General features: G+C 31.0%; 1 protein-coding gene across 2 annotated transcripts in view; it reads left to right on the top strand.

Annotated features, from left to right (window-relative positions):
- LOC142320217 (protein FAM136A-like) overlaps positions 1-22,925 on the top strand; it is a 601,155-nt gene that overhangs the window by 47,274 nt on the left and 530,956 nt on the right. For both annotated transcript variants that reach the window (XM_075357909.1, XM_075357910.1), the window contains one exon: positions 7,745-7,814. The gene's annotated coding sequence lies outside the window, so the exon portion shown is untranslated. The remainder of the gene's footprint in view (positions 1-7,744; positions 7,815-22,925) is intronic.

Raw genomic sequence — 22,925 nt, 5'->3', positions numbered from 1 at the left:
AGATGTTAACACTATTATTATTATCTTTTCTCTGAATCGTTTATCTTGCCTAAAAGTTTTATTTTTGTTCTTTTATTGCTTGTTATAACACAAATTAAAAGCAGTAGGGGGTAGACGGACTACATCTTTGTCTACTTTTTTCTGTACAGCAGTTTATCTTTCCTCACATTCTATTTTTATTAAACTACCTGATTCTTGGAAATGATTATAAAAAATTCTTCTTTCTCTATATTTTAGTTGTACTTTTTTCAAATCTTAAACATTCTATTTTATTTTAAATTTTCAAATATTTCTTCAACATCTAAAAACCATTTTAAAATTGCTTTTGTGATATAAAACCAAAATTATATATTATTAATAAAATAAACCTTCTAAAAGATTTTTAAAAAGTTGTTTCTTTTGTTATTACTTTAAATAAATTTCATTCAATCTATTAACAGAAAGTTCCAAAATTATATTTTAAATATATATTTTTTATTTACATACATATCTAATCTATACAAATGAAAATGTAAATGTTCGTTTATTCGAAATCATAAATCTCCTTAATTTCTTCACCGATAGCTTTGAAATTTTGACACAACGTTGCATTCGAATAGCCGCTTGTTTTTATGTACCTACTATTTATATACTTAAGATGTCACACCTGTGACAGGTAAAAACATGCTTTTTTTGAAAATCAGCGCTATCTGTTGGAAGTAAAACAAACACACGCTATATTAAATACTTTACGATTCCATTTCAATGTTTCCGATGTGTGTGTCCGCTAAAGACTAAAAAACTGCTGGACCTATTTACGCGCGGGTAATTAGGGAGAAAGGGAAAAATCGAAACATGTAAAAGGGAAGAAGGTAAAAAGGGAAGAAGGGGAAAATGGAAAAAAGAAAAAAGTGAAAACTAGGAAAACGAAAAACGGGAAAAGGTAATGGAAAGGGGAAGGAGAAAAAAGAAAAGTGGTCAGGGGAAAGAGGAAGAGAAATGGGGAAATGAAAATGAAATGAGAAGGAAAGGGGGAAATATGGGTAAATTCCCATAACTAAACGGGGGAAAGGGAATATGTTAAAATAAAAATGGGGAATGAAAAATTGGGGAAAGGGGAAAGGGAAAAAAGAAAAGGGGAAGCTTAAATTTTAAGTTCCGTACTGTTCATATTGTTAATGTTTTATCAAACTTTCAATCTTGTTCATTTAATCTATATATATATTTTTAAATCTAGGAATAGCGAAACATTATCGGGTCTGCTTAATTTTAAATATTAATACGTATTAAATATTAGATTTAAATACTTTAAATAATTAAAAAATCATGTAGAAATCAATTTGGATACTTTTAATGAAAACTATTCGAAACTTTAATATTTCAGTTCTACTTTTTTGGTGTCGATCTCATTTATCGAGTGATGTCTCCGAAGATTCATGATTTTCCCATTTATCAAAAATCGGAGACTCATGAATCTCTAATTTTCATAATCGGGAAGTTAAATTCATAACTGGCACCTAAAAACCCTACTGTTTGAATTTTTAGGTGCTATTTTCTTTATTTAAATATGGGGAATAAAAAAATTTTCTGAAGTAAAACTTAATTTATTTTTAGCAATACTTGAATTCGAATATTCCTATTTGTGATCCCCTAAGGAAAGATCTTAATTTTTTTTAAATTAATATCTTGGTCTCTTGTTGTTGATTGACCTCCGGGACCACCGTTAGGTATTGCTTTAGAGGATGAGATGAATGATTCGTAGTGTGTGTAAAAATGCCATGCCTGACCGGGATTCGAACCCGGGACCTCCGGATGAAAGGCCGAGACGCTACTACTTGCGCCACGGAAGCCGGAAATCTCTATTGGTTTAACTTATTTAAACCTATAATTTACCGATAGGAAACAAATAACTCGTCAAAATATTCAGTACTGATTTCAGTAATGCTGATTTTATTGCAGAAATCAGATTTCCAGTCGATAAATGCCCTTGAAAACACGAAATAATTCTGATGTTTTATGTAAATAAATTATTTTAAATATATCGTTTAAAATTCTTAAACAGAATTAAAAATTACACTTGAGTTTTCTTCGAGTATTTTAAAAATAATAGAAAATTCTACTTTAAGAAGTTTGATATCCTTCATAGACGATTGTTTTTAGAAATTACTTTTCTTCTCATTTTTGTAGAAATCACTTCTTTGACGAAATAATTTTACAAACGATTTTTAGTTACTAGATTACACAATAATATTTAATTCTAATATATGCAATCAATAAGGCTTTGAATATCATTAACCCAAAATACCGTAACATACTCATTTGCAAAGGTTCGTATAGTTTACTCCAAGATTTTGAATATTTGTATTCTAGACATCTTATCTTCACCGAAATTCATAATTCAATCGCTGATTTGAACCGTCGCAACCCAGAAGTAAGTTTCTGCTGGATCCCTAACCACGTGAAAATACCCCGGGTAATTAACGTGCAGATTCCACTGCTAAAGACGCATGTAACAAGTGGTCTTTCACCACTTGTATTACTGTTACCGATTTTACTAATTTTACTATATACGAGGAAGTTCGCAAAAGCTCTTCGAGGAAGTTGGCAAAATGAGTAAACTACTACAGTATATCCGAAACATCAAGGCTACTGTGCTGCCATGGAGCTCTTCAATCCAGAATGAGAGTAGATATTTGCCGTTTACAAATAGGGCATACTAATCATACATATGGAACCTAATGAATCAGAACGATGCACCCGTTTGTATTTGCTGCGACTGCTAACTAACGATGCACCACATTCTTGTGGACTGCATGTGTTATAGGGCATTGCGTCGTAAATTAATATTAGGAGCTAACATCCAAGATATTCTGAGGAAAAAATACGAGGATTCTATTGAATATCTTGTTGTATCTTAAGGTATCTTGTTGTATCTTAAGGCGTGCATCTATATTCGACAATTAAACAATTGCAATATGTTTTATTATACGTAATATTTTACGAGTTGTAATATTGTATTATGTTTGTTCGGAGCGATGATAACGCGAAACATTTTTTCATGTTTCCAAACAAAAAAAAATAATTGATATGGACACTATATAACTTCCTTGTACGCCTGTTAATTTACATATATACATTTTTTCAAAATGAAAAGTACACAAACCTATTTCATTAATAACTTCTGATAATTTCTCATATGTTTTTTATTGTTATTATTGAATTATCATTTATTGTAAAACGTTTTACAATCAGAGGTTAATAATTATTAATAAATCAATATATTTAAATTAAAAACGGGGTAAAAAAAGCAGAAGAAGTCTGATTCAACCGATCTACCTTCCCCTTGTAAGATGAAAATATTTCATTAATTAAAATTTTATTTGGATATAACTCTGGAACCAATGAAAATAAGTACAACTTATGATATATCGTTGAAAAGTTCTCAATGAAGTCTTATTACTACAGTTAAGAAAAAGTCCAAAATCCTAAGTTTTTGAATTTTGGGTGTTTTTTGGATCAGTGGATTGCAATCAAAAGGAGAGGTGCACAACTAAATATTACAACAGTCCTAAATCAAAAATTTCAACATCCTACGGTTAATCGTTTTTTGAGTTATACATAGTACGTATAGACGTCACGCAAAAAATAGTCAAAATGGATTTAGGGATGGTCAAATTGCATATTTCCGTTGACATCTGAAAACCGAATGTTTTTGCGATCACCTTTCCTGCCTTTCCTTCGTACAAGGATTTAAAAAGCCATAATAATGTATTTCGAATATTTCCAAGGCAAAATTCCATTATTTGTATTATTTTTTTAACACAATTTCATATTATGAAATTTTTATTTTCATGGATCATTTAAATTAATTGATTTGGTAACCTATTATATATGTTAAATACAAAAATTAGAAATTAAAATACTTCTCAACGTTGGAATACTGCATTTTAGTATAATATATAAACATGGTTTACATCTCCGGATACTGCAAACTACTTCACTACATGCAAGCTTAGTTCTCAGTATGTTTCTATTTTAAGAAATAGAATTTCAGCAATCATAAAACGGAAAAATCTATAAAATGTTAAAGTTTGCAGTTTAAAATACAAATGTATCAATATACTTACGATTTTGACTCTCTGTTTAATGATATTACTTCTATTTCATAAATAATTATATATATATATTATTTTATTAAGGTAATTTTTTTTTATATATATAGGTTTTGATAGCAAAATGGAAAATTTAATCATTCAAACCAGTTAAAATTTTTTTTTCTTATTATAAATAACATTATTTTAAATCAAAGATATTAAATTGATGCCAATAAAAAATGTAGAATAACATCAAAATTATCCCATCGATAAAATTCGATTTTTAAAAGTATATAATCAATGACTTTACATCAGTAATGAAATTTAAATAGTTTAGGAAAAGCCTATCATTTATGTAACTGTGTGAATTAAAAAAAAATATATTTTTTTTATTTCCTCCATTTAGTAGAAAGAGTTAATGTATTTTTATTAAAATGAATTTGAGTCAATTGAGCTGTAAGACAAAACTATCGTTCGTTACGATCAACATTTATTTTGTTGGTATGCGAATAGTGTTTTTGGTGTTTAACCTCAATCCAATAATGATCTGCGTTCGTAAGTGAAGTTAGATTTGGAAAGGGTTTTGGTGCGAAAACTTCAGTATTGGAAAAAGATGCGGGAATGGCGCTTTCACGAATTGGTTAATTTGATAGTTGGGGATTGTAAATTATAGTAGGTGGTTGGAAGAAACCTAAAGAAAATACGATAATAAGTTGTGTAAATAAACTAATGGAAATGTCTGCCGGGCATTTGCGTGGGTGGCATCCTGACAGAGTCCCAACTGATGACTGCGATGTGTTATCAGGTTTTGATATGGCTCTAAAAGTCGACCTGGGGTAAAGCCCCTAAGGGCTAGGAACGGAGGGGATGGTGAAGGTGCCGCCGGGAGATGATATACGGAGATTTTATCAAATCCCTAAGGCAGATGATCAATTCACTGAAGATGTTGAAATTTCAACTCTGTGGGATGATTTCCCTAAAGAAAGTAAGGGATTTGATCAAATCCCTTAACTGTTTTAGTGAAAAGATGAAATAGTATTGTTTAGATATTAAAAGTATTTATTTAGTAAACCATGCATTATTAAATGTAAAGTAGGTAATACAACACTAGTCACTGAAACACAAATTATTTATTCAAAACTAATTAAAAAAAAAAAAAAAAAAAAACTTATAACTTAATTATTACTTATAAAACGTAATTACATTATAACTTAATTTAAGTAATTAAAGTTAAGTTAAATAATTAAGTTTTAGTTTTATTATTACACGGATTTGAATTCTAGATCGTGGATACCGGTGTTCTTTGGTGGTTCGGTTTCAATTAACCACACATCTCAGGAATGGTCGAACTAAGACTGTACAAGACTATACTTCATTTACACTCATACATACATATCATATCATATCATTCTTCATATCATCCTCATTCATCCTCTGAAGTGTTATCTGAAAGGTAATTACCGGAGGCTAAACAGAAAAAAAAAGAAAATTAATTAAGTTATCCCCATAGAATTGCTGGCCTTGAACGCACTTTCCGCTTCGAAGGTATAGACAGGGCTGAAGCCGCTACTTTAGTACGGCATAAGTGGAAAGAGAAGCGGCGGTCCGGCGATCGCGTCCCATGGACTAAGCGACTTATACCCGACTTAGAGGCATGCATGAACTGACAGAGGACATGGCGAATCAAGTTATTATATCACAGTGCTTAACTGGTCACGGTGCTTTCGAAAGCTATTTGCACAGGTTTCATAGACGCGTAGCCCCCCCCCCCCCCCCCTATGCATTTACTGCTTCGGAGTAGACAACGCTGAACATATCATCTTTGTATGCAGCGAATGGCGAGCTCAGCGGGCCAGAACGGGTATTCACCGGCTTAGGCCGGTGGGTTTCCTCACCTTTATTCTGTCTTCCCAGGCTAACTGGCGTAAGTTCGAGGTCTTTGCGGTCGATGTCCTGACAGCCAAGGAGGCTGGGGGGGGGGGACAATGGGGATATTAGCATAGGGAAGGGTGTACAGCCCGACACGTGAGGGGTCGCATGCCTAGGTATGTGGCTTCCAATGATCGGGTGGGGACTCCATGAGCTTATAGGATGGGATTAAGTTAAACCGAGTCCCGGCCGCGGGGGCGTGGGGCTGGGGACGGCATATCCGGACCTGGTCTCTTCTTTCTGCGGTGCGGTTTGAGGCAGGCAATGTCTATGACCGATTCCCGGTCTCTGGCGGGCGGCCCGGGAACGACATAGTTGGGCCCGGTTACCGTTCGTCCGTTGGGGATTAGAGACAAGCATTTAAAAGATCCGACCGGGGAGGCTGACCTGCCGTGCCGGACATACTGCCGGTGGGTGAGGAGGCCCCCTTAGAGTATAAGGACACTCTCTGGGGCTGAGTTCTACTTAGCTGTAAATCCGGCCCGGGGGAGTAGGGTTAAAAAAAAAGTAATTAAGTTATAAGTTTTTTCATAGGTTTTTTTTTTCAATTAGTTTCGAATAAATAATTTGTGTTTCAATGACTATTGTTTTATTACCTACAATACATTTAATAATGCATGGTTTACTAATAAATACTTTTAATATATATAACAACAATATTATTTCATCTTTTCACTAAAACAGTTAAGGGATTTGATCAAATCACTTACTTTCTTTAGGGAAATCACCCAAAAGAGTTGTAATTTTAACATCTTCCGTGAATTGATCATCTACCTTAGGGATTTGATAAAATCTCAGTTTTCATCATTTCCCTGCGACATAGCGACCGGGATCGTCGCAAGGTCTTCTCCTACGGGGGTCAGGATGTATTTTTATTTATAAAGTATGCAAAATCAATCATAATTTGGTGCTTCACATTATCTATCTCATTTTTTCTTAAATTGAACACATAAGAAAAAATTGGCACGGGTTAGAGTTTATTTCACTTAGCTTTCATTATATTGCTAGTCACTGTTGTGAAATAAGTAGAAATGTCGCTTGTAGATATGAATAGCACCTGTATATCAGTGACATTTTGATTATATTAGTCTTTTCAGATCAATGAGAAAAATCACTTTACTTTTCACAATTTTCCATAATAAGCGTAGAATTGAATCCTGTCCTTTAGAATAGATACTCGCATGTCCCATTTTTAGAGGTAATTGGTGTTTTTTCAACCGTTTCTGAATTTACTTTTTCTAGAAAATATTATCTTAATAAAAGAATTGTAACGCTTTGGTTTCTGAATATTTTATTAACTAAAAATACATAATTTTTTGTGGTAGTGGAACGGAAAATTGTAGTAATATTAAAGTAAAAACGTTATTGACAGCTAGACTGATAAGTAAAAGTGTGTAACGTCTTATTAAAAACAAACAAGAAGTTTATAACTGTAAATAGAGTCTATAGCAACTCACGTAGATGCTATGGACAACTAAGCGCATTAGCCCCTACGATTAAAAATAATTTATTTAAAAGGATTTTCTATGTTACTCTTAGTAACTCCTGTTACTCTTTGTGATTATTTTTTCATTAGTGTTTAGTTAATTCTGTTATGTTTTCAAATGTTTTCTTTAACTATTCATTATTTTTTCAATGGAAAAATATTATTACACTACAAAATATTAATGTTTTATGTTTGATTTATTAGATTTGTAATAGGTTAATGATGCTATATTTATTGAATATGTTATTTCTTTCAGGTTTTAGACTTAAAATACTACGTACTCGTTGACTGCTCTATTTCAACGGTGCTGCTGTCTCATTAGAATTGTCAGTACCATTCTAATTTTAATAATATTATTTACGTTAATTTCTATATTTTACTGAAGTAACTTGTTTTTATTACAGAATGATGTAGCTAAAAATAATAGCGAAAATATCTTGTTTGTATTTTTCATGTTTATTACATTCAAACTGAATACTTCATTCGTTTACCACTGGAATCCATTAACGTTCATTATTTTAAAAACACGATATTTTTCTACTCTTAACAAGAAATTAATATATTATATTTTTTTTGAAAATGGTATCGTAAAACAAAGAGAAAATTATAAGAAATATATTATTTTTTCTCTTATTCTTCGAAACAATCAAAAGTCGTTGGCTACAATCACAGAAAATGTATGTTATGCATTCTATAGGAAAGCCAATTTGCATATTCTCTGTTATCCGAAAAAAAAGAAAATATATATATATATATACAGGAGTAAGTGTATAAATATTTAAAATAATAAAATTTTATTCAAAAAGTAAATAAGGATATTTTATTCATATAATAAGTCTACTATTCTTTTGAAATAACTTGCCAATCAATGTCTGTTACATCATATCATCCATATTTCAAAAATAATACTTTTCAATAAAGAGGATCTGACACTTTATAAATTTAAAGTAACGCTTTTGAAATAATACCACTTCCTTTGTTACTTCTTTCTTTTAACAGATTTATTCTTTAAGATGATGAAATTTCAAACTCAGATTTGTATTTTTACCTTATAAATATAAGATTCATAAAAATAGAAAAATATATGTACACCGTGTGTCAAGAAGTTCTCCCGGGCTTTTATAACCTATTTTACACGTGAAAATAAAAAAAAGTTCGTATAAACATAAGTACAAAAATGTTTCATTCGTGACTTACAGCTAGTGAAAAATTTTGTTCGGATTACCCCGGTGAAATAAGGTCGTACTAAAACGTTTAGGACGATAATTAAGGAGTAGAATTAGTGATTTCATATGGTTTTACCAGAAAAATGAAATAAAATAGGTCTCAGAAATGTATCTGCAACAGTTTTAGAGAAATCTGTTGTGAAAACTAATAAATTGGTGTAGAATCCCTGTTTTTTTTTATGTCTGACGTACAGTAACTTTGTTAAATTGTTAATAAACACATAAAACTTTTAAAACAAGCTTGTAGAGAATTTAATTTTGAACTGATTAGAGTATGCAGAGCGATTCAGGAGGAAAGGGAAATAATTTTGAAAGAGCTTGAAATAAGGAAAACTGTTCATAAAAATATATGTCCGAAAACGCTTTTTTATCGTTCCGGCTAGCAAAAAATTCAGTTTATCCGGTAAAATGAAGTAATACTAAAATTACGTTATGTAATTAGTAAACTTGATGGTTATTTATGTTCTTTGAACCGGAAAATCGAATAAAATAGATCGCAAAACTGTATCTTTCGTAGTTTAAAATTCTTGTCAATTTTCTCTCAAGTTTTGTTTTTAATAATAAAAGTTGATTTTTGTTTTTTTGTTTTTCATATAATTTATTACATCACCTTTCTCAGAATTAAATTTTCTAAAAGTTTTGATAATAAGATTTATTCAGTTATTAATCATTTAACAAGGTTATTGTAGTTCAAACCTAAAAAAAAATTGTTTTTCGTCATCAAATTTTTCTATATTACGTTTGATATCTTGAAAACTGCTAGAGATCCATTTCTGGGACTTATTTTATTAAATTTTTCAGTTTAAAAAATATAAGATTCAAACTACTTTACCCCTTAATATAGCATCTTAAAAATTTCAGTATGACCACATTTCAACGGAGAAACTAAAATCCGGGCGAAATTTTTCAGTAGCCGTAACTCGATAACAAAGCATTTTTGGACATATTTCTATGAACGTTTTTTTTTATTTTAAGCTGAAGAATCAGTTCCCAAATTATTTCCCTTTCCTTCTGAATTACTTTGTATATATAATTTTTTTATTGTGAAACTTAAAGATTTAGTAGGACAATAAAAACATCGTAATACAATTTTATATAAATATCAATCATCAAGGAAAGTTTTCACAGATCTTTCTGAATAAGTATGATATTACAAAATCTCTCTATTGTGATTATTTTCTGAGATTTCATACAGAAAATTTTTAAATAAATATGTTTTTAATTAAATAATACATTTGGTATTTATTACTTGTACGTGTAAATATTTGATAAAATATCTTCGTTTAGATACATATTAAATTAAGATTGGGTAAGTAAATTTCTAGTTATTTAGTAGTATTGAATCTTAACCAATAAATCTGAAGCGTAAAAAACTTGGTTCATATAAATAAAAAACAAATATTAGAGTATGATCATATTTTTCCTCAGTCCTATTTATTTTAACATATACAGTCTTATTTAATTATAGAAAAAAAAATTGAAGATTTTTTTATTAACTTTTAATTTAAATTGAATTAAAATTTATTCTGGATGTGTAACTCATATAAAAATAATAAATAAATAAAATAATTCCTTATATATTTACCAAAAACCTATCTAACATAACAATTAATCTTTGCCAAATTTAGACGTTTTTAAACCTGAAGTTTCCTATTTACTCGTATCGACAACCAAGCAATACTTTTTTACAGTTATTAAATGATTGTTTTCAAAATTAAAAAAAAATAATAATAAGTTCGTTTCGGAAATCTACATAAGATTGTTTTTTGGTTTGCTTGGCATTTCTCCCGTCACCACCTTATTCAGTCGCCCTAAAGCATAAGGCCGAATGTCTGTGCCACAAACAGCTACTGAGCCTCGAAACAGTTTAGCGACCAGTGTTAGAGCTTACCTAACAGCGTGAGCGGACTTAGCACGGTGCCGTATATCACCGGCTTACGTGTCCCAACCGCTCATTTGTCACATATTTACTAAAATGGGTACCCCGGGAACTACTAAAAATATATATGACATCCATAAATTAAAATTTACTTCGTCTAGAGAGCCTAGACGCGTGGCAGTCGCTGCCACGCCTAGTTCGCTGAATGCCAGCAAGTACCTGTCCACCATATTAAAGCGCTTGGAGCCTTAATTGGCTGGTGGTTGGCATATATCTCTAGGTTAGGTTCACACAGCAGTACGGTAAGAGTCTTTTTCCTTAGGTAAACTACTGATGTCGGTTGAACATAGCAACCGCATCAAGGAACTCCCACACAGTCCGATAATGCGACTCTCGCCACATTGACTCGCCGTTTGTGAGTGGATAATTTTCCCCCTGACTTCTAAGTTCCAGGGTGTTCCGATCTCTCCCCCCCCCCCCCCAAGAGCAGGCAGTCAAACATCAGATGTTTGACTGCCTGCTCTTGGAACTCCACGCAGACGCACAGCTCATCAGCTGCCAGGCGGAACCGAAAGAGTTGTTGGTATAAATTAACATGGTTGGTGAGCACCCGGGCACCCGTTGCTCTTAAAAACGAGCTCGAGGCATACCATTCACCCAAATCCTGTACAAACCTATACAAGAATCTTCCCTTAGTAGTTGTGGTCCATTCCAGCTGCCATGTTTCTATCGCAAGGCTCTGTAGCCTATTCCGTAGGCGGGAGATTTGCAACTGAATGAAATTTAGATCCGGTGCATTGTGATCACCGCTCCGGTCCGATACTGGCCCGGCTCGAAACCGCATCCCAAATACCTCGGCCTTGCCTCTTCGCAATCTCCACATGGGTGTCCGAACTACAACCACTAAATCGATAGGGAGAGCGTTTCCCAAAACGGTGGTAGCCTCGCAGGAGGTCGTTTTAAAAACACCAGTGCATACAATTAAGGCTCTCCGCTGGGCACTCCTTAAATTTTGAACAAGTGCTCTATTCATATCCAACCTAAACGCCCAATCGGACACCGCGTATGAGGTCATGCTTTCCAAGACACTTCAGTACACCATGTTCATTTGACGGCCCGACAACATCCTCATTCATCCTCTGAAGTAATACCTGACAGTGATCCTCGGTGGCTAAACAGGAAAAAAGTTATGAAGTGAAAGTTTAGAGTATTAAAAAAATCTGGTTTTTACTGATATTATGAAGCAAATTATTTAGCTTAACACTCATCGGAAAAAATATAATATGTATATATTTCGATTAGAATACAGCAAAGGAAGTAAAAAAGTTATTTGGTTTTATCTATGATTCAGAATAATTAGAACAGTGGTTAATAAGCCTGTTTTGTTTGTAAATAGTAAAACTGAAAAATATATCATACAAGAATTAATTATCTTGTCTTTTTTAAACTTCAAATTGGTTCAACCTGCAGAAAATTCAACACAATTTGATGAAAAACACGACTGCTAAAAGAAACTTAAAAAAATCAGAGCTCGCCACCTAGTGGTCAAAATCGGTGACCTCTGGACACAGTTTTGGAAATTCACATTTAATTTTCAAATGAACGCATTCTGAGCGCGTTAGACGTGTAGGTGACAAACATTGCTCTTTAATATAGAAAAATGACTAATATAGGATAATTAAAGAGCGTGCGGGTGACAATTTTGTATGTAGTATAATTTTTTTTCAAATTTTTTAAATTTATATATATATATTTATATAGCCCATAGAACTTCCGGTAAAGTTAGGATTCCAACGCGGGGTCATACATCTAAATATTCAGCCATTGAGCTGCTTCGGTGAAACACCCCCTAAATACATTTCACTCCTTTTTGGGCAGTCGTATAATAATACTAATAATAATCTCTAAATGCTCTTTTATTGGAGCCTGTAAGTGGTAGAGCCGCAGCTCCACTATGTTGGGAGAACTGCGCGGTCATCTGCGCGGCGGGAGTGACGATTGTATCAGCGCGTACGTATACTGTGCTCCGATTAACATCGACCTACTACCGTTGTCGTCCACCAAAATTGAATTAGGCATATATGTGGTAACAATATACACATATATAAAATTGCTTTAAAAAAGATCACTTTACTGAAGGAATATTTGTTAATTTTTTTTTTTACTGTATCATTTGTGCAGTTATTTAGAATTACTATCTGTTTTCCTTGTGACTTTTCTAAGTGCACAATATTAGTCATAAAACATGAAAAGAATTCTATGAGTTGTAAGAAAACTGAATAAAATATCCTGCTACCAAATTGTAAAATTTCAGTTAATTTCCTAATCAAACACGTTTTGATGTTTATATTATCAATTGCCCACCGGCCTGGTCTAGTGGTTAGTTCGTCGTCGCAATCAGTTGTTTAACAGCTGATTTTTAAAATCGAAGGTTTTATTGGTTCGAATCTAGTTGCTTTTATACGGATTTGAATACTAGACAGTAGATAACGGTGTACTTTGGTAGTTGGGATTCAATTAAACACACATCTCAGAAATGGTCGGGCTGAGTCTGTACAAGACTACACTTCATTTGCATGTCATTCATAACATTATCATCTCATTAGACCGTGGGGATTTTCTTATTATTCATTTATTGAACAGACTGCAATATACACATTAAAAAAAATCAATTTTCTCTTTTTGATCAATTATAAATGAATAAATTCGTATAAAAATAACAGATAGGAAAACTGCCAACTAAACTTTACTTGTGAATATTTATAGTATCGGATTATACTTTATATGTTTCAAGAAATTAAAAGTATGTTAACCTATTTTATAGAAGATACGTAACATTAGTAGTTTACAAAGTTAATCTTAAGTTAGGTTAGTTTAAACCCACCGGGTTGGTCTAGTGGTGAACGCGTTTTCCCAAATCAGCTGATTTGGAAGCCAAGAGTTCCAGCGTTCAAGTCCTAGTAAAGCCAGTTATTTTTACATGGATTTGAATGCTAGATCGTGGATACCGGTGTTCTTTGGTGGTTGGGTTTCAATTAACCACACATCTAAGGATTGGTCGAACTGAGAATGTACAAGACTACAACTTCATTTACACTCATACATTTCATCCTCATTCATCCTCTGAAGTATTATCTAAAGGGTAGTTACCGGAGGCTAAACAGGAAAAAAAAAAAGTTAGGTTAGTTTAATCTTATTACAGAATAAGAATTACATTGCATTACAGAATGTCATTTCTTAATTAAAACAGTATTATAAAGGCATAATTTTGCTTTCAGTCAACATTAGAACAAGTGCTCTTAAAAAATTTAACCTTAAAACAAAAAAAAATATAATAAGTGGAATGAAACAGAATCAAAATAAACATATGGCAATGAGATGAATTGTAGATAGTAATTCTAGACAGTGTTATTTTTTTAATGAAGTTAGAATCAGTTAAAATCTTTAAAATACTATTAACTGATATTTTAAACTCGTATATTTGAATCCAGATGTAATCTGCAACTTGCCGGCCTCCGTTGCGCCAGTGTTACCGCCTCGGCCTTTTATCTGGAGGACCGGTTACTGTAATCGGTAACCATCTGAGGGAATAACAGTCATATAATTGAGGAACAAATTTTTAAACCGTTTTTTCATAATTTTTTAAAGTTAATATATTCTCATATCATAAATATTTATCTTACATTTTAAACGAAACAGTGTGTTTGTTCTTTGATTTTATCCCTGTACCAACTTTGAGTTATTTTTTGAAGAATTTATAGTAATCAAGCTAAATTTTATTTCATGTTTTGTTTTCATATTAATTAATCTATTAAATTGTTGAAGATTGCGTTACCTTTTTTATTATTATTCCAACTGAATAATAGAACAATGTAAACAATTTAAAAGAAAAAATTAAAAAATATTTTTTCCAAATGATACGTCATTTAATCTGTATTCTGAATATTATAAAAGAAAATTAAGGAAAACCTTATTGAACAATAAATAAATTAGTTTACAATTTATACTAATATTTCTGATGTAATATTTCTTGTACAATTTGATGAGTTATATATATTATTAATGTAAACTAAATAAATGATTGCCTTGAAGGCTTTTATAATAGTATAACATTGCAATATTTAAATTATGTTTTAAACTTTCCCCGTCTCATAGTTTAAAATATCTTCTATATAAAATTTTGTAAAATACATCTACGTTATAAATTAATTTTGAATTGATGGTCTTATTAAAAAAAAAGAAAATTTCTTTAATAAGAGTATAATTTATGTTTGAATAAGTTAATTTTATCAAAATAAAGGAACATTTTAAAACTTTTCTAAGCGAATATTAAATATTTAATAAAATAAAAATAAACCTATTACATTTAGCAAATAGAAATAAAATTATATTAATAGCTTGGTTTTAAAGGAATTTTGTAATAAGTAATTTTCAAAGGCAAAAATTATTTAATTATTTAGAATAAGAAGAATTCCTTGACTGATTAACTCGAAAAAAGAGATGAGGGAAGTTGTTTCCCACAATTTAATTTCTTAATTTTTTGTGTTATTAAAGAATGGTTTTTATACAATGGCTCATTTCATTGGGAGAAAAAAACCAGTAAACTACTGGTAGTACATAGTGTTCGGAAAGTCGCTGTGAAGTATTAAGTGGTGCATTCTGTTGTTTCGACGTTAGGTTGGTTGCCCTGTGGGTTCATTGGGCGTTTCTCAGTAATAACCCAAGATGTCACTTGTTGAGTTGTGATTGAACGTGCTTCGATTCGTTTTGTTTTATCGGAATAAATAGTTGAGAAAAAGTAATGGTTCTTTCGGTAGAGGAATGTAATTTTCTCTTTGAACACGTCTTTCGTGAAGGTGACATTTATATTGATTTAATGAAGCGCAAGTTTTCTTAAAAGTTTCCAAATACTCCTGTTCTTCACCGCAATGCAGTTCGAACTCTTATCGAAAGATTTCGGGTAATAGACTCTGTTGAAGACGCTGATCGAAGTGGAAGACCACCTAAACTAAAGGAACATACGCTGCTTGATGTTGCGGATGCTATCGTCGAATATCCATCAAAGTTAATGCGCAAGATAACACAGCAAAAGATATCGAACTTGCACATAAAGCTGTAAGAAAAGAACTGAAACTTTTCCCCTACAAAGTAATGCGTGTTTAAGAATTGATCATGCTCAATGACAAAATTATCGTCAATGATTTAAACATTTATTGACCACAATTTCGTTGGTATCCTCGACATTACGTTTTTTTACAGATGAAGCGTGGTTTCATCTGGGAGCACGGTTTCATACGATTGTGATCATAACTATCCCCCATAAATTACTCGAACGATCTTTACACGAAGCGAAATTGGAGTCTGGATCGGTGTTAGTAGAACGCGAATTGGGTGTTCAAACTTTTATAAAAATTCAGTTAACAGTGATCGTTGTTGTGGTGTTTTAACAAATTTCATTAATAATTTAATAGAAGTGGAAATCAATCACGGTTTCTACCAACATGATGGCGCCACATTTCTGTGAACAATCGCGGTTTGTTCCAAAAAGATTGCACCACAGCCCACACAGCTGACAGGCCAATGACTTCTTTACGAAATGTCTTCGGTCATCGAATCATTTTGAGGGTTTCTCGCCTGCAAAATCACTCGCTATAACTAATTAATTTCTATGAGGGGCAGCGAAATAAACTGTATTGCAAAAGACCACGCGCGATTGATGAACTAGTCAACATACGTACGAGACATTCTAGTATGTTAGCTGGTTATAGTGTTTGAAAACAAACTGAAATGTGTGCAGTATTGTATTGATGTTGGAGGAGGTCATTTTCAGCACCTTTTATAAACTATTCCAGTTACTGTAATATTCGTTTCTAAAAAAAAAAAATGTGATTAACATACAAAGTAATAATTACGGAAGTTTCGTCATTACACTCCCATAATTTCAGTACATAAAAACTTTTTGAACGCAATGCATTTAGAAATCAAAATATTTATAAATCATATTTGTGGGCATCTCAAAAAAGTTTTTTAAAACCTTGTATTTTTATAGTGGGTTCAACGTAATAAAAATTAATTTTTATAACTAAACATCATTTAATGTAAAATTTATTTTCTTTTTTACGGTTGAACAAAAATATTCGAACATTATTGATTTTCTCTTTGAAATTTTAAAGATTTTATGTTTGTAGAGAAAGAAATAACTGTTGTTGTTAACTGACAGTTATTTTGTAAACAGTATAAAAATTAGAATATTTCATTTGAGTCTATTTTTAAATTTATTTTTCAGTAAAGATTTTTCATAGATAAATAAAAAATGAACTGTGCTATAAATAAATTGGTGTCAAACTACAGTGCTATATAAGAGTAACTTTGATGAACTTAATGATTTTTTTGGAGGAATGACTTGTAAAATCTAATTTTTATTTTTGTAAATATCTTATTTTTAAATTAAAATTTATATCAATGAAATAAAAAGAAAACATGAATAATTATGATTACTGAAAAGAATTTTTCATAAAAAAATTAAAAAACAAGAAAAATTGTTTGATAATTATTTTTTGTTTTGAATCGTAATAATTTGATGTCCTTTACCATTTAATCTGTACTGATCTCATACCTTCTGTATACCTTCTATGTCTGACATTTTCACATATTTTTTTTTGTATACGTACTCTAATTTCTTTCTTCCTTTACTGTTTCCTACTTCTGTAATTACTTTTAGAATAAAATTCAGTATTGCTGGATGCCTTTATAAATGGCCCAAAACCCATAAATGATCTTTATAACTGACCTTTTTGTTAATAGATTTCTGCAACTAATATATATAATATATTATATTAATTGTATAATATATTTATTTTATATATTCTATAAATTCACTTAATTTTAAACATTATTCTGAGAATCTATTTCTTAAAACGCTCTATTGTTTGCTTTCCAGATTTCTTTGTAATCTAGTTTCATCAAGGAGTACATTGCAGTGAGTACATACTGTACTGCAATGTATGTATTCTTATCAAGAAAATTGATTTAATAAAGTCTTTGATAAACAAAAAAAAATCAAATTTAATTAATAATAAACTAAATAAAAAATCTTATGATTTGTAAAAATTAAAATCAGTTGTTTTCAGTATAATAAATTTAGACCTTTAAAAAATTAAAATAATTTTAATTTCCTTTAAAAAAATACTCACTGTGGTTTTACTTCAATAATTTATTACACGACTGCCCAAAAAGAAGTGTAATATACTACCTAAGCAGCTCAGCGGCTGAACCGAGTTAGATGTATGACCCCGCGTTGAAATCCTTAAGTTACTGGGAGTGTCATTGGCTCTAATAAATGTAAAAATAATTATACTACCATATGCAAATACTATATAAAAAATTGTCACCCGCATGCGCTTTAATTGTATATTAGTAATTATCCTATATTAAAAAGAAATGTTTGTCAGCAATGTTTTTTCTCGAAATCATGTTTTTTAATATTTAATATTTATATCATTCATTACTACTTGAAGTTCTTTTCAAATTTCAGCCAAAATATGAAATTTCTTTTTATTTATAAAGGGATTTTCTTTTTTTTTGTTTCTGGATTGTAATTTTTCTTTCAAATGTGCAGTAACATTCTTTTATTGCTTTTTCCACACCCAAATTGAAAAGTTAAGAGGACAGGCTACATCCTTTCTCACTTCTTTGTACACTACAACTTTACAACTTGTCTTTCCTCATTTTTTTACTCTTTTTATATCTATTCGATTCTTGAACAATTTATAAAATAATACCGTCTTCTGTCTATTTCAAATTTACTTTCATTAAAAGAATTATTATATTTTATATTATTCATTGTTTTTATCAGGATATAGAAATTTTTTGTAGGTAACATTGTTTTTATTTCAATTGTTAAAAAAATTTATCACAGGGTAAACTAGTTTCCATTTTTTCTTTTGTTTAACCTCCGGGTCCACCGCGTTAGGTATTACTTCAGAGGATGAGAAGAATGATTTGCAGCGTGTGTGAAAATGCCATGCCTGATCGAGATTTGAACCCGGGACCTCCACTCTTATTTCATATTTTTTTACTCTCATTTATTTATTTTTTTGTTTAGAAAGCTAATTATTTTGCATCTGTAACATTTTCAACTTCTTGATTTCTTCGTTTATAAATTATTTTCATTAGTAATTTGGAAGCGTAAAATATTATATTCATATTACAATAATTCTTACTATATACAAATATCGGATATTCTTTGGAGAACAGTCAGAATTTTAATTGATCGATTACATCGAATGATCAAATTGAATACTAATCAATGGGAAGGCTTATCGAAATTAATATATCCTCAATAATGATTGATTATTTTTTTTTAATTATAAAAATCCAAGGTTATTTTTAATATTATTATGTATCCTCCACCATCTTAACTTCATAACTTACAGTAGTAAGTTATAGTTAGCTGCTATTTGCAGCATAACTTACAATAGAAGTACCGGAGAACTGTATTTTAAATTAACATTTCATTGATGAATTAGTATACATAGTTAAGATGAGATTAACAAAATTATTCTGTTTTAAATTCTAAAAATTTATTCCATAAGGAAAAGAAAAAAAGGATTTTTAAAATATTACAATTTTTTTTTATAAACAAAAGTTCACATTATCTTTTATCAAAGGGAAATATCTTTTAGATTTTAGATTTTAAACTCATTAAAATAATATAGAATAAATATAATAAATAGCAATTAATCAGAGAATCAATACTGATTGTAACAATATTATTCTGTTCCTTTTTTTAGTTATTTTTTATCTTGTTTGACACTATATACGGAAATAATAATTAATTAATTTCGGTATTTATGCGTTATATCCTTGTAAAATCGTGAAAGAAAAATTTTCATTAAAATTTATTTATAGATTATAATTAATTATTTATGTAGTTATTTTTATCTTAAATTATAAATGAAATGCAGTTATTATATTTGTCACTCACAATAAAAAGAATATATATAAGTTGTATGTTTTCTGAATAACTAATCATGTAGATAATTGAATTTTATTAAACATTTTACGCTTCGTAAGATTCAAATGGCGTGGGTACAGATATAAAAATATACAATGGACAAGCTCTGATAAACAGTTATTAATGTATAAATTTACAACAGAGAAATACTTAAGAACCGTAAAAAATATTAAAATTTTAAACTACATGCGCATTTCGATGTAAAACAATCATCATTTTTAGATTTAGAACAATTAATTTAATAATGGTATAAGTTTCTTTTTTAACTTATTTGTAAATCTACCCAATTTTATATACAACTTATTTAAGTTGACCAATATTTAAGTCGTTATATTTTTTTTTAGTAGGTCATTATTAATTTTTTAGTGGGAGATTTTAATTGCAAAATATGGTTATAATACTTCCTGTTTCAACTGTTAATGATTGTATAATATGCGAAAAGGACATTGTATTTCTGTTCGATTTTTATTTTGTAGGTTTCTTAACTAATCCTTTATTCGTATTATACAAGAATATATACCTAATAACGGGCTAATAACTGGCATTTGATGAGCTGTGCGTTTGCGGAGGGGTCCAGTCGAACGAACATATGTTGTTCGACTGTGCAACTCTTGTGCGGGAGGGCAGAACTCAGGCTACCCTAGAACTTAGAGGTCAAGGGGAAAATTGGCCACTCATAAGCGGTGAGTCAATGTGACGAGTGCCGCGTTGTAACACAGTGTGGGAGTTCCTTGATTCCGTTGATTTGTTCAACCGGCATCAGTAGTTTAAGGGATATAAGACTCCTACCGCAAGCCATAGCTACCCTCGAGAAATGGCTGGCCATCGGTTTAATATAGCTCCAAGCGCTATAATATGGTGGACAGGTACTTGCTGGCATTCAGCGACCTATGCGTGGCAGCAAATTACTGTCCATGACGGAATAAACTTTAATTTATTGACAAGCCATATATTTTAGTATGTATACGGAGTGCGCCTACCCATTTTAGTAATATATGACAAGGAGCGGTGGGACAAGCAATCGAGTGGTGTAGGGCACCACGCTTATTCCGCTCACGCAATTAGATTAGCTCTAGGAGCTAATTAGGATATTGGTCGCTAAACCGTTTTGAGGCATAGTAGCCGTTTGTGGTTTTATGCTTTAGGGCGACCGAATGGGGTGGTGGGAGAAATGTGCCACACAAACCAATCTAATAACGGGCAGCAGTACATATATTTTTTATTTCAGTTTTACATACAGTTATTGTAATTTGGTAACTAATAAAATTATTTAATGTGCACTTATTTTAAACCTGTTCAACAATTTTACAAGCTGAATTCAGTTAAAAGTTATTATTTGGCTAAACGTTATTTTCTCTCTCAATTTTTACAAAAAAAGATTAAAAAAAAATTTGTATTTTTATTTTTTTATGTGTTGTTAATGCCGTACCATTTAGGCAAAAATAACAGAAAGAATTGTAAATAGTTTAAATATTAAAAAAATATTATCAAATATTTAAAAATATTAAATATTTAAGTGGCTTAAGTAAATATTAAATACCAAGACTTAAATAGCTGTTCTTTGTACCAAATAAATGGATAAATAAATAAATTGTTATACTACGAGGCTCGGCTGATAAATTTTGCATATATATGCGTAGCATGGAAATGAAAAGAGATTTTAGCGTGAAATGAAAAAGAATAAAAGTACAATAACTTAGCTACAAATTTCAGTATTTATTTTTCAATATAATCCCCGATTACATTGATATACTTTTCCCAACGTGTGACAAGTTTTTGCATTTAGTCACTGAAACATTTTGGGGGTCTTCCTCGGATCCAAGTGACCACAGCTCCCCTCTCCTCATCGTTGGTGGTGTAATGATTACAACTTTTGATGAGGGAAGAAGTGGTAGTCGCACGGAGCAAAATCCAGCGAGTATGGTGGATGCGGAATAGGCTCAAACTTCAGCTTGCGGAGAGCCATTACCCGAATCTTTTCAGTAAGAGTTTGAACTACATTGCGATGCCGAACAGGCGTATTTGGAAACCTTTCAGAAAACTTACAAGTATAAATTATACTTGTCACCTTCACGAAAGACGTGTTCAACTAGAAAAACGTTTTCTTACCGAAAGAACTATTACGGTTTCTCGCAAATACTAATTCCGATAAACGAAACAACCCGAAACAGCTCAATTGCAACTAAACAACCGACGTGTTGGCTTATTATTGAGAAACGCCCAACAAACCCACAGGGCAACGACCTAAGACCGAAAGAACAAAAATTCTAAAGCATAATTCTAAAGCATACTGCCCAGCAACAATTCGAATGTATTTTATTTCATTTCGATGAAATGAAAGTTTAGGTCAAAAGTAAAATTAACTAAAAACATTTTCAAATTTTAATTAACAATTGCGGTTTTAGGTAGATTTCATAAGAAAGCTATCTATTGTAATAGGTACCATGATCCGACTTCCGGAAAATTTACATATCTTCGTGTTTCACATCCCCCAGACCCAAAACCAAAGTCAGTTCAAAAATTTATATATACATATATATTTTACTTTCTTGTGGACAAGATAACTGCCGTAATTTTCCGTCAGTCACTTTCAAATTCATACATAAAATATCAGTCGAGAGGTAAAATCAGATCATGGGGGTGAAAATGGGAATGCTTTTTCGAAAAAAACTAAATATTGTTATAGCTTTCTTATTAAGTAAAGTATCGAATTCGTTTAAACTTACTACTATTCTTCAGATAAAGGCCTATAACTTATTCAAGTAAATTTTTTTGATATCACCAACCATTGTCCCAAGAGGGGGAAAAATGGGGTTTGGAAGACAAAAAAAAAATCATATTTTCCTAATAGGCACAGTATCGAATCGGTTTAAAGTGGTAGTTAATCCTCTAAACATTACCTAAATCTTTTGTCTGAAACAATTTTTTATATGACCAACCCTTACGACAACGAATGACCAAAATGTTGCTGGAATTGTAAGAAGAAGACTTGTCGTATGCTAAACACGAGAAAGTTTTTTCACATGTAATCATTGTCGTATTGAGTAAATTTGAAGTTTTTCTTAACTTTAAGGTGGAAATCTTTTTTATCCATTACCTGTAAAATCTACATCGCCTTCCGTCATGCCGAAAGGAATTTATTGATATTTTTTTATTATTATAAAACAAGAAGAAAAATAGTAAAATTTTAATTACCAAATTCAAACAATTTTGAAATATAATAACCCCTCAAATAATTCTAACTTCTTTTCTAATTATTTAAAATACTTATTTCAATAATCTTCTTAATACATAAGACTTCATAGTAAATTTCATG

The sequence above is a fragment of the Lycorma delicatula genome, chromosome 2, assembly GCF_047948215.1.
Source record: "Lycorma delicatula isolate Av1 chromosome 2, ASM4794821v1, whole genome shotgun sequence".
Classification (NCBI taxonomy): Eukaryota; Metazoa; Arthropoda; class Insecta; order Hemiptera; family Fulgoridae; genus Lycorma; species Lycorma delicatula.
This window is presented reverse-complemented; position numbering and strand designations above follow the sequence as displayed.